Source organism: Phascolarctos cinereus, unplaced genomic scaffold, assembly GCF_003287225.1.
Source record: "Phascolarctos cinereus isolate Bilbo 61053 unplaced genomic scaffold, phaCin_HiC Scaffold_2;HRSCAF=192, whole genome shotgun sequence".
Taxonomy (NCBI): domain Eukaryota; kingdom Metazoa; phylum Chordata; class Mammalia; order Diprotodontia; family Phascolarctidae; genus Phascolarctos; species Phascolarctos cinereus.
The window spans coordinates 95,626,833-95,639,459 of record NW_027555625.1 but is presented as its reverse complement, the minus strand read 5'-3'; positions in this window follow the sequence as shown (position 1 = coordinate 95,639,459).

Genomic DNA, 12,627 nt, shown 5'->3' with positions numbered 1-12,627 from the left:
AACCTTAAAACTCCACATACTCCCTCTAATTACCTAACACACAAATGCACTGATCTTTGGACCCTCCTTATCTAGCAAATAGAGTCCAAATTCCTTAGCCTGTCTTTCAAGGTCCTCCACAGACTGGCCCCTACCTAGATCTTACACCCATTCCCTCGTTGGCCTACATATACGCTATATTACAACCAATTATTCATCAGTGCTTCAACATGTAATGCATAGTCCTGTTTCCACATCTCTGGTCATGCTTAGCCTCTCATCTGAAACGCTCACTTTTCTTCTCTTCACTTATCTAAGCACTACCCTTCCTTTGTTGTTGTTGTTGACAGCCAGCTCAAGTTCTGCCTTCTCCGTGAAGCCTTCATCAAATACCAGGTTCACCATTTGTTAATTGATTAATTGATTGGCCTTGATCCTCAGCGATCACTTTCTCCTCTCAATTCCTATAGCAGGTCTTATTCATACTACTCAATTTTATCACATTTAATGGACATAGAATACACAGTATAGCATGCTGGCATTTGAGTCAGCAGACAATTTCAAACCCTATCACTGATACTCACTGGTTCTGAGATCATGGGCAAGTAAGTGAACCTCTCATATAGCCAGCTTCCCAATCTGTAAAATGAGAATAATAAAAATTGTACTACCCACTTCACTAGGTGATTAGAACAATGTTTTGCAAAACTTAAAGTGCTACTACATAAATATAAAATATTATGGATAGAGCACAGGTCCTGGAGTCAGGAGGACCTGAGTTCAAATCTGGTCTCAGACCACACACTTGACATTTACTAGCTGTGTGACCCTGGGCAAGTCACTTAAACCCAGTTGCCTCACAAATATATATATGTATATGTGTATATATATATACAATATATATATATATATATGTATATGCATATGCATATGTATATGCATATGCATATGCATATACAAATATATATGTATATGTATATATATGTATATGTATATGCATATGCATATGTATATGCATATGCATATGCACATGCATATGCATATGTATATGTATATGTATATGTATATATGTATATGTATATGTATATGTATATGTATGAAGTATTATCATGCTTACAGCATGTCTTACCAACTAGGATATAATCACTTCAAAAGAATGGGTGGTGTTTTGTACTTCTATGTCCCTCTATTGCCTAGCTTAGTGCCCTGTGCCTACTAGCTATTCAATAAATTTTTGTTAAAATGATGGTACAAATACCATGGCCCATCTGCAGAAACATACCCTTTAGGGGGAAACATAGGTATATCTATTCAAAGGTAAAAGGATCACCTTAAAAGTTCAAAGGCCTTTCCTTCAAGGGCCGACTTCAGTCTCACCTTTTCTATGTAGCCTTTCTTCAATGCCTGGCCCATAGTAGTTAATAATAACAATAATAAAAATGATGGCAATAATGATATAGAACATTTATTTACACTTTAAGTTTTGCAAAGTACTTTCAGTCAGTCAGCTAGCATTTATTAAACATAATACTGTGTGCACATTTACTATGTGCCAGGCACTGTGCTAAGTGCTATGGATACATAAAAATGTAAAGATAAAACAAAAACAAAAACCAGTCACTACTCTCAAGCAAACAATATGCAAACTACTATGTCCCAACATGATAGGCACAGAATAATTTAGGAGTAGTCTTAGAGGCAAGGCGCTTTGATTAAGGAGCAGCAGGCATGGCTTCTTACAGAATGAGGGAAGCCAGGGAAGCTAGGAGGCAGGGATGGATAAGGAGAACATTCCAGGCATGAGGAACAACTGCTGGAAATCCTCAGAGTGTGAGGAACAGGAAGGAGGCTCACTTGATCCTCACAACAACGCTGTGAGTAGGTGCTATTATGATCCTCACTTTACAAAGTAGGAATCTGAGGCTGAGAGAAGTTGTCTGAGGTGGGATTTGAACTCAGATCTTCCTGATTCCAAGTCCAGCACTCTATCCACCTGCCACTTAGGTAGGTTAGTGCTTAATAAATTCTTGCTAATGGATTCATTGATTGATCTAGACTTCAATGATCACTTTCTCCTCTGAACTGCTCTAATAAGTATATCTATACTCCTCAAATTGAAATTTGAGTGTCATAGTGTAGAATGTATTGGACACAAAGTGTGCTTTTGAACTAGGCAAAATAAGACAATTAACCCATTAGAAATCACTTACAAGGCAGTCAGACTTCAGGAGCTTATCCTTCATGACTTTCAAAGACAGAAAAAGGCAGCTTATTTTGTTCCTATTAAAGAAGCAGCCTGTTAATTCTGTGTAACTCAGATCAGAGTTGACCATGGTCTTAATGGCTCTGAATAGCCTTCTTTCCCAATAAGAAGCAGCTGCAGGTGTTGGGGGAGGGAAGGATGTTAGAGGGCTTTGCAGAAGAGTTCAACCACACATTCAACTGCATTTTAACTTACAAAAGGGAATGTGGCTTAATCTGAGATACCAGATATTTCATCTGAAGATGGAGAGGGGAGACGGGGACAGCAAGACAAGGACCCTAGCACAGAACTGTTCCTCCTAACATTTCCAAAGTGGGAGGTGGGAGAAGGAAAGGCAAAGGGGAGTTAGAGAAAGGATTGTAACCAGAGCTTCAGGCATGGTAATCATCAAGTCAAGGCAAGAAGAGGAGAAAGTTCCCAGTGGGTCTGCAAGAGGCTACATTAAATACAACAAAGCCTCTCAGAATAATGTTAGAGATTCAGCCTTTTAGAAATAAGCCAATGCTCATTCCCCAGAAAGATATTTCACTAAGCCTCATCACCTATGTACATATACCTTAATGTGAATGAGACAATTCAACTCAACAACCATTTCCTCAAGTACCTACAATATGCAAATCGCTATACTAGATACTAGAGACATAAAGAAAAAAAAATAGCCCCTGCCCTCAAAGAACTTACATTCATCTGGGAAATACAACATGTAAACAAACATGTATAGTACAAAGAAGATTGAGGAGGAAGAAAATACTAACTGCAATGATCAGGGAAGACATTACAGGGGAGATGACATTTGAGCTGAGAATTGAAAGAAGATAAGGATTTCTGAAAAGTAAAGATGAGAAGTACTTGCTATGCTCCAGTCACTGGACTGAGCACTTTAAAATTGCTATCTCATTTGATCCTTATAACAACCCTGAGAGATAGGTGCTATGATTACCCTCATTTTACAGATGAGCAAACTGAGGCAAACAGAAGTTATATTACTTGCTAGGCTCAGAGGATAGCTTATGTGACTACAGAGGTGAAAATGGAATATCAAACATGGGAAATAACTAGTAGTCCAATTTGGCTGGAACATAAAGTTCATGAGAGGAAAAATAGGGTTAGGCTTAGGGTTAAAGTTAGGATTTATGTTCAAGACTGTGAAGGGCAAAAAGGAGTAGGTAGGAGGCTGGTTGGGGATTGGGGAGAGACTAATATGAAAATTCCAGGCCAACAAGTTTCCATTTCATCCTGCAGGCAATGGAGAGCCACTGAATAGTATTGGACAGGGGAGTAATACGGTCATGGTCAGATCTGTGCCATAGGAAGATGAGAGAAGAGGGTAGTGTGCCAGGCACTAAGCTAAGCACTTTACAAATATTATCTTCTTTGATTTCATTTGATTCTCACAATAACTCTATGAGGTAGCTACCATTATTAGCATCATTTTACAATTGAAAAAACTGAGGCACTTAGAGATTAAGTAATTTGTCCAGAGTCACACATCTAGTTAAGTGTCTGAGGCTGGTTTTAAACTCATTGTTATACTATTGTTATTGCTACTATATTATTATTACCTTTCATGTTTGGGGGATAGTGGCCTAGTGGATAAAGCACCAGGCTGGGGTCAGGAAGACCTGAGTTCAAATTCAATCTCAGACACTTACTAGCTTATATGACCCTAGTTAGTCACTTAACCTTTGTTTGCCCCAGTTTGCTCATATGTAAAATGGGGATGATAATAATGGCACCTACCTCCCAGGATTGTCATAAGGATCAAATGAGACAATAATTTTAAAGTGTTTCGTCCAGCACCACACATAGCAAGTGGTATATAAATGTTAGCTATTATTATTATTAAATGCCTACTTTATGCCAGATACTATGCTCAGTGCCAGTATTAGAAGTACAAGTAATAAGACAATCTCTAGTCACAAGGAGTTTATTTCTGAAGAGGAAAGAGATCAAGTACACACAGCAATAGATATAACATAAATCGAGGCAGCTAGGTGGCACAGTGAGTAGAGCACCGGACCTGGAGTCAGAAAGCCCAGAGTTCAAATCTGATCTCAGACACTTAGCAACTGTGTGATCCTGGGCAAGTCATTTAATTCCTGCCTGCATAAAACTGGAGAAGGAAGTGGTGAACCACTCCATCTTTGCCAAGACATGGACCAAGTGTCCATGGGGTCATGAAGAGTTGGACATGACTAAATGATTGAACAATAACAACAGCATTATTATAAAGTGAATAAATACAGATATATACAAACTGAAAGGGAAGAGAGATACAGGGCAATCACGTAAAGAGGTGTCAAGGTAAAGTGAGGATTTTTTTCAAGTATAAGATAGACCTAAACAAGTTTGTATGCAGCAAGGAAAAAGCCAGTCAGTAGGGACAGACTGAAGATGAGGGACAGATGGACTGATCAATGGATTAAGCAACTGGAGAGATGGGAGACGAGGGGATTGAGGGCATGAGTATAACAGCTGGCATTAGTAATTAGAAAGACCACATTCTAGGGGCAGCTAGGTGGCACAGTGGATAGAGCACCGGCCCTGAAGTCAGGAGGACCTGAGTTTAAATCTGGCCTCAGACCAAACACTTAACACTTACTAGCTGTGTGACCCTGGGCAAGTCACTTAACCCCAACTGCCTAAAAAGCAAAAAAAAAAAAAAAGAACACATTCTTCACCAATAAGGGAAGGAAAGACAAGCATTAGAGACATTTTGGAGTATGAAATGGAGGAAAAGGAGTTCACCATCAATGACCTTTGTTTTCTAAGTAGAGCAAGACACAACTGAATCTAATGCACAGAATGGGTGAAAAGGAAATGGGGGCTTTGGAGAGAGAAAGGAATGTTTGGAAAAGTCACAGAGGACAATGGGATAGGAAGTCAATCAAAGAGAAGTAAAAGCTTTTTTATGCAGCAGTCAGGGGCCCAGTCAGTGTGATGGGACCCTGCAGAAGTGTTTAGCAGATTAGGAGTATGAATGGAGAAGGCAGATGGTAGGGGAAATCTGGACTTGAAAGTTGGCAGGTTGTAAACATCAGGCAGTTAGACAAGAGAATAAGGGGATCAAGGGTGGAAGACAGTGTATAGTAGAACTGGCAAAATACAGAGTTAAGCCCATAAAGAGAGGAAAGTGAGTCCAGAGCAGTGGTAATAGTCTGAGAGAATAGAGTAATAAGGCAGCAGTTTCAACAGAGAATGCTGAAACTGAGTCCAAATCCTGACCCTTCCATTTACTACCCATATTACTTTGGGCAAGTAAGTCATTTAATAGTTTCCTCATCTGCAAAATATATTAGATGCTGTCTAACATCCCTTCCAGCCCTAGACCTACAATACCATAGCTGGAGGTTGTAGTGGGAATATAGAATAAGTTTAGATAGAGTGAGAGGGAAATGTGGACAGATCATAGGATCATATAGGTCGGATCATAAACTCAGATCTGAAATGGACCTTGGGTGCCATCTAGTCTAAACCCATAATCTCATTTAAGTAATTTGAGGCCTAGGGAGGCTACATGACTTGCCCAAGGTCAGAAAGCTACCAACAAGTGAGGCTGATATTGAAACCTGGGTCTTCCATCTCTAAATTTAGCACTCTTTTGACTATACCACACGTCAAAGGAGATTGTGATCAGACAGAAGAATTTCTGAGTTCAAAATCACAGAGGTAGCATTATCATGCACAGTGCTAATATTTAAAGGATGATCATCCCTTTGGGTGGCAGAGGTAGAGTGAAGCTCTAGGTCATAAGAGTTGAAGAAGTTGGTGAGAAAACAAGACGATCAAAGGAACATCAACACGTATCTTGATCCAGGTATGAGAGTCAGTGACTGAGATAGAGAGAAAGACTAGGAGCATAGCACTGAATTTGCTGAGAAAAGAGGGCAAATAACCTACAATCCAGTAGATGCCAGCAACAAGGATCTGGGCTGAATGACACGAACTGGTAGAATGAACCTCAAAGGAGAAGGAGTTGCTGAGTAATGATGATGACAGAAAGAAGGTCTAGTTGTAGAGACAGAGGGTCAAGAGTATCCCAACTGCCCCACTGGGACCACTGATTGAAGGGAGATAAGAGGGGGAGCAACCAGCACCAGAGGGAGTAGCCAGAGATGGAGTGTCTTCTGGAAAGACCCAGGTTTCCATGATCCCACACCAGAAAATGGAAAAAGTGAGATGAAGAACTCTAAGGCCCTGGTCCTGGATTGGTTCCTGGTGATAAGCAACCTGCTATATGAAACCCCTAGTTGTGTATGACATCCTATGGGCAAGAGAACTGGCATCTGTGTGATAGATGGTTTTGAGGTGTTCTCATTTGTCTCAGAAAACTCTGTGCCCTAGAACACAGGAGGAGCTGCTTTCAAATGTTGCAGTAGATTCCAGGTTGAATAGACCTCCAAACTCCCTCCCAGAGGAGGCCAGCTTTGGAACCCTACCTTCTCAGGTCCAGTAATGATAAAGGAAGATACAGTTAAAAGGGCAGGGATGATTCCCACATACTTGGGCCTTTAGTAGCAATGGAAAGCTAAGGTATTGTTTTCTCGGATGATTCATGGTACTAGGTACAGTATGTGGTACATACTAGGCATTCACAGTTACCCCATGTTTTGGCGGACCTAGGACAGTGGGTTCTTGGGCTGCCAACCCAGTTCAACTTCCACCAATAGGGTGAAGTCAGCTCAGCTGAAGCCATAAGATACCTGAGGAAGGACCAGGTACCATATGCCAGGTGGTACCAACCACTGCTACCACCTTGATCACTACTACCCTCAAACCTTGGTAGAGATTGCCCAGTACCCCCAGGCTTAGAGCCACTAAAATAGTAGTTCCTTCTAGGACCATCAGCTTTCTTTCCAGGCTAAACCTCACAGTCAACATTCAGGGGTAACAGCCCTCTGAAGAAGGGGTTTTACCTCCTTGCCATGATCAATACCAAATACTAACAGGGCAGGTAACCAGCATAGCTGAAGCAGAAAGGTGCCCTGAGAGGGAAACAGGTAGCAGTATGGGCCAGGAATGTTAAACTGTGACTACTACCTGTCCTCAAAACCAGTGGAGATAGTCAAGTATCCTGAGCCCAAGAGTCCCACGAATAACAGCATCCCTAGGCCACCAGCCCTGCTTCCTGACTGGATCCTACAATTATCATCCAAGATAGCAATCCTCATGGAAATGTGACCTGCAAACTACCTCCAAGGATGATATAGCCTCCACCTCTATGGCATCCACAGCTACTGAAGATTCAACAAAGGACATTCTCAGCTCCAAAGTCTTTGACATTGTCAAATGGTTCAACATCTGAAATGGACATGGTTTTGTCAAGGAAAATAATATTGAAGAAGATGGATTACCATCTACTCAGTCACTCTACCCTTAGGATCACAGGGCTTTTCCATATGACTGCCACTGAAACCTCCTTTATGTGAGTCACCTCTTATTAGGATGTGAGCTCCTTGGGAGCAGGGACTGTCTTTATTTTTCATTTGAATCCCCAGTGATTAATGCAGTGCTTTGCACATAGTGCAAGATTAATAAGTATTTTTCTATTCATTTATTCATTCATTCTCTGGAAGTGGCCAGGCCTAAGGAGTACTCATTCTTACTGGTTACCAACCAACTGAAGAAGAAAAGTTTGGAGTTTCTGCTTTTTTGTTGGTTTTTAACCTTTTTCAGTCTTTCAGAATGCAAATATCACAGGCTGGAGGTACATTGGAAATAATGTGCAAAGATTGCCTTAAATACCCTCTGTCCATTAAGAGTTAGAAAACATCTAACTTCATAGCAGAAAAGGTCACGCTGGCAGAAATACTCATGGGCATTTTAAAGAAGAAAAACTTCAGATTTAATTCAGGAAATGGAATTAAAAAACCCAGAGATTAAGGCTTAGACAAATTGCAGTTTATTAAATATGTCATTTATTACTTAGATGCCTTAAAATCATGTGTGAGCCCAGGGGCCTCAGCATTTGCCTGTGGCGACAAAAATGGGACCATTAAATTAAATTCTAGTAATGAAAGTTCAAAATCTCCTTTCACCTAAAACAAGAAAGGCAATGTAGGCCAAACTCAGGAACGGCAATAAGCTCTCTAGTCAGTAGACAAAGAGCTGTGGGTCAGTAAGCCAGATAGACCTCAAAATCCAAGGCCAATGTCAGTCACGCTTTCCTTTATGCCTGAAATAAATACGACTTTTGGTTAGGATTAGCAGGTTGTCAAAAGCTAAAACCTATAAAGGGAACTCCACATCCTGTTGGAAAAGAGGATGAACAGGGCAGGAAGCCCCAAGGGAACAGCAATTAGATGAACCTGTAGGCATTCCTATTGTCATGGCATGATTCTCCTTCGCTGTTTGCTCTACCCAGATTTTGGAGCTGTTTAAAGATGTTACAAATCTAAGAGGGACAGTTTGTACTCTCAGTGACAAAATCAATATCAGGATAGATCTCTCTAACTTAGAACAATGATAAAGCTTCATAGGGACAAATAGGAAGAAATTCTACACTTAAGTTTAAAAAGATCAATTTCACAAATTCAGGATAGGGAGGCAGCACTAGATCATACCTCATGTGGGGCAGGGGAAGGAGGTCTTATGTTTTAATTGACCATGTATTTCATAGCAACCAACAGTGTATGATAGTTAACAAGGCAAATACTCTCCTAGGCTGCATGGAAAATCAGTGTCCAAATAGGGGACTACTGGTGATACAGACAGCTAGATGGTTGTTGTGAGGAGTAAAATAAGTAATATTTTTAAAAGCACTTTGCTTACCAAATTTCAACATGCTATACAATAACAATAATAGCTAGCACTGATATAGTGCTTTAAGGTTTGCAAAATGACTTACAAATAGTATCTCACTTTATCCTTACAATAACACTAGAAAGTAGGTTCTGGGGCAGCTAGGGGCACAGTGGATAGAACACTGGCCCTGGAGTCAGGAGGACCTGAGTTCAAATCCGGCCTTGGACACTTGACACTTACTAGCTGTGTGGCCCTGGGCAAGTCACTTGACCCCATGCCTAGCCAAAAAATTAAAAAGAAAGAAGAGAAAAAAAGTAGATGCTATTATTGTCTCTTTTATAGATGAGGAAACTGTGACAGAAAGAGGTTAAGTGACTTGCTCAGGATCACATAGTAAGTTAGCTGAGACTGGATATCAACTTAAGTCTGCCTGGCTCCAGACTCCAGATCCATTGTGCTACCTAGCTGCCTCTGATTACTATTATTATCATAATTACTTTCATACTTTATTTTCATCATAGCGTGAGAGAATAATAAGCACCATATTTTAGCACCATTTAAGCTAGAGCATATCTAGAAAAAGGCAATTAAGATGGTGGGAAGACTAGCTATCATGGTATAATTAACTCGATTCAATAAACATTTATTAAATGCCTACGTGCCAGGCACTCTGCTAAGCACTGGGGATACAAATAAGAAACAGACACTTCACGCCCTCAAGAAGTTTATAATCAAACGGAGAAAGTTTATAAGGTGAGAGGGGAAGAGAGGGGGTGCAGAGAAATTCTAAGTGAGATGGGGGGGTAATGATTATGGTGGAGTCAAATCCAGAAGTGTCGCCAGTGGGAAATAGTTGGACGGAGAACTATAAAAGGACACTGTGGAAGGGGTTTTTTGCACCACCCTCTAGACTCAGAAGATGGAGGCCAAAGACTGAAGACAGAACCCTACAGAGGGAACTGATGAAGTGTGAGTACCAAAGCTGATGCAATCTTCTGGGATGATGGTGATCCTGGAAATTTCCTGCATACAAAGTTCAAATGAACAAACTGGATGTGTTGAACTGTGAGAAGAGAAGACTGAGAGACATAATGGGCTGTCTTTAAGTATCTGAAGGGCATCATCTAGAACTAATAAACATTAAGTGCCTACTATGTGTCAGGCACTATGCTAAACCCTAGGGATACAAGAAGAGGCAAAAGACAGTCCTTGCCCTCAAGGAATTTACAATGTAATGGAGGAGACAACATCCAAACAAATATATGCAAAGCAAGCTATGTACAGGATAGATAGAAATCTTTAACAGGAAGACACTAGCATTAAGAAGGGTTGGAGAAGGCTTCCTGTAGGTGGTAGGGTTTTAGTTGGGACTTAAAGGAAGTGGAGGAGGTCAATAGTTGGAGTGGAGAAGGGAGAGTATTCCAGGCATGAAGGAAAGCCAGAAAAAAAGCCCAGAGAATGTCTTGTTTGTGGAACAACTAGGAGGCCAGTGTCACTAGATCAAAGGGTACATGTCAGAGATGAAGGTGTAAGAAGACTGGAAACATAATAGGTGGCTGTACTTTGAATGATGGGATGATGTACCTTGAATGACAAACAGAGAACGGATGTGGACTCAATGTCAGGAAAAGCACTTCTTACCACTTAGAACTGATCCAAACTGAAATGGGCTATGTCAGGATCTAGTGACTTCCCTCTCATGGAAATGATTCAAGTGTAGGCTTTGTGACCTTTTGCTGGACATGTTTCAGAAGGAATTCTTAGTCAGACACAAGTTGGATGAGATGCCCTCTTGCATCACTTTAGACATTAAAATTGTGATTCTTGATCATAGACAGATAAAGCTGCCCCAGAAGGACATACACATGACAACTCTCTGGATGTCCCTTCCTATCAAAGAGCACAGGAGCAGGGCACAGAAAATAAACCCAAGGGAAAAGCAACCAAGAATTTCTGATAACTGCCCGTGTCAGTTCACTGTCACGAGATCTCTCCCAGTTCTTCACACTTGCTCTTTCACCCAACACCTGCAGAAGTGAGTTTCCAATCACCCAAGTGGTTTACTTTGTCATGCTTTTCCTCAAATAGACCCAAGTTAATTAACACCTCTGCAGGCTCAAGACTTTAGGTAAAGCTTGTGGAGGGAAGCTGTTCTGCTTAAAAAGGAAAATGAGAAAGAGCAAGCCCTAAGAAGGGAATGGGGTGTGGCAAGTTGGGCGTTTCTTTATGGGATGAAGGGAAAGGAGAGAATGAAAAGATAGCAGACTCCTCTCCTCACAGCCTCCTAGAACCAAAACTTCCTTTGCAGGATTCTTTGGCCAACATCTGAGCTCAAATTTCCTTTCTCTGCTCCTATTTTGCTGAAGGTGTTCAGCTTTCTGGTCTTTGAATCTCCCCACCCTGGGTCACTCTGTGCTAGTTTTAGGTCTAGCATCTCTGGCAACCATTCAACACAACAAGTTGACTCCCAGCAGCCTGGGGAAATATTGCTAAAAATTGGTTTAATAGAACCTTTCCAAAAAGCAGGTTTTTGGGGAGGCAGGAAGGAGAATCTGAGAGAGAGAATACACGACCTGGGGAGAGAGCAGACAAGCAGTGTGACTGAAAGAACAGATCCCAGAGAAGTAGGGCTGGGGGCCCAGATGACAGACTTCACCCACTTCCTTCACTACTGAGCTGACAATTGGCCAGCCTCATAGGTCTTGATCTTGAGGATCAGTCTCTGCCCCCAGCTTTGACTTTTTTTGTTTTTGTGACTTCTGCATTCTGAAGTCTTTCTCAGCAATGGAGCAATTGTTGTTTCCTTGGGAAACTGATCTTGGGAAAATTTAATACATTGCCTTGCTGAGCTGGAGCCAATACAATCCTATTCCGATGGTTTATCAAATTGATTTGGCTATAGCTCAGATTCATTTGATAGTTCAGATTCAAACACTGAGTTATTTGTATGAGAATGATTCTGTTCCATTACCCACAGTTCTATAGATAGTAAATTGCCTTTTTATCCCAACTGGGATCATGAAAGAAAGGTCTTCTAACCATCTGTCAGTGTAGTGTACACCAGAAATGTGCATTCATTTATGGAAATGATTGACCTGTAATAACATCTTTGCTGGGAGAAACAGAAATTGTTCAAATTCAATTTGTGGTACTGACTACAACATACTTTATTAAATGAGGTGGGGAGCAAATTTTAACTCTTGCTTCTCCTGACCCAGCAAGGCATCCACCCCTTGATCAACTACTGTCTCCTGGTCTGCTTTCCATCTCAGAACCAAGAGGCTTTCCATGAGTGAATACACTGTTAATAGAGTGTTTAAAAATCTCCAGAATGCAAGATGAGGGGTGGATCCTTTAAGCACTCAAATTCCCAAAAGCAGTTGCTGCCATAATTTCACTTATGTTGAGCTATTTGCCAACATAATACTTTAAAGCGCTTCATACCATTGCCCCAAATTAGTTTACCATCGTCATTATACATTACTCCCCTTCTCCTATTCGAAGATCCAACCAACAAAGGAACTGTCTTCCCTGTTCCTCACATATGACACTCAATCTATTGTCTCTGTGTCTTTGCACTAGTCAAACTAAAATGAAAAGCACCCCCTTCTCACTTCTACCTCAAAGAATGCCTCTCTTCA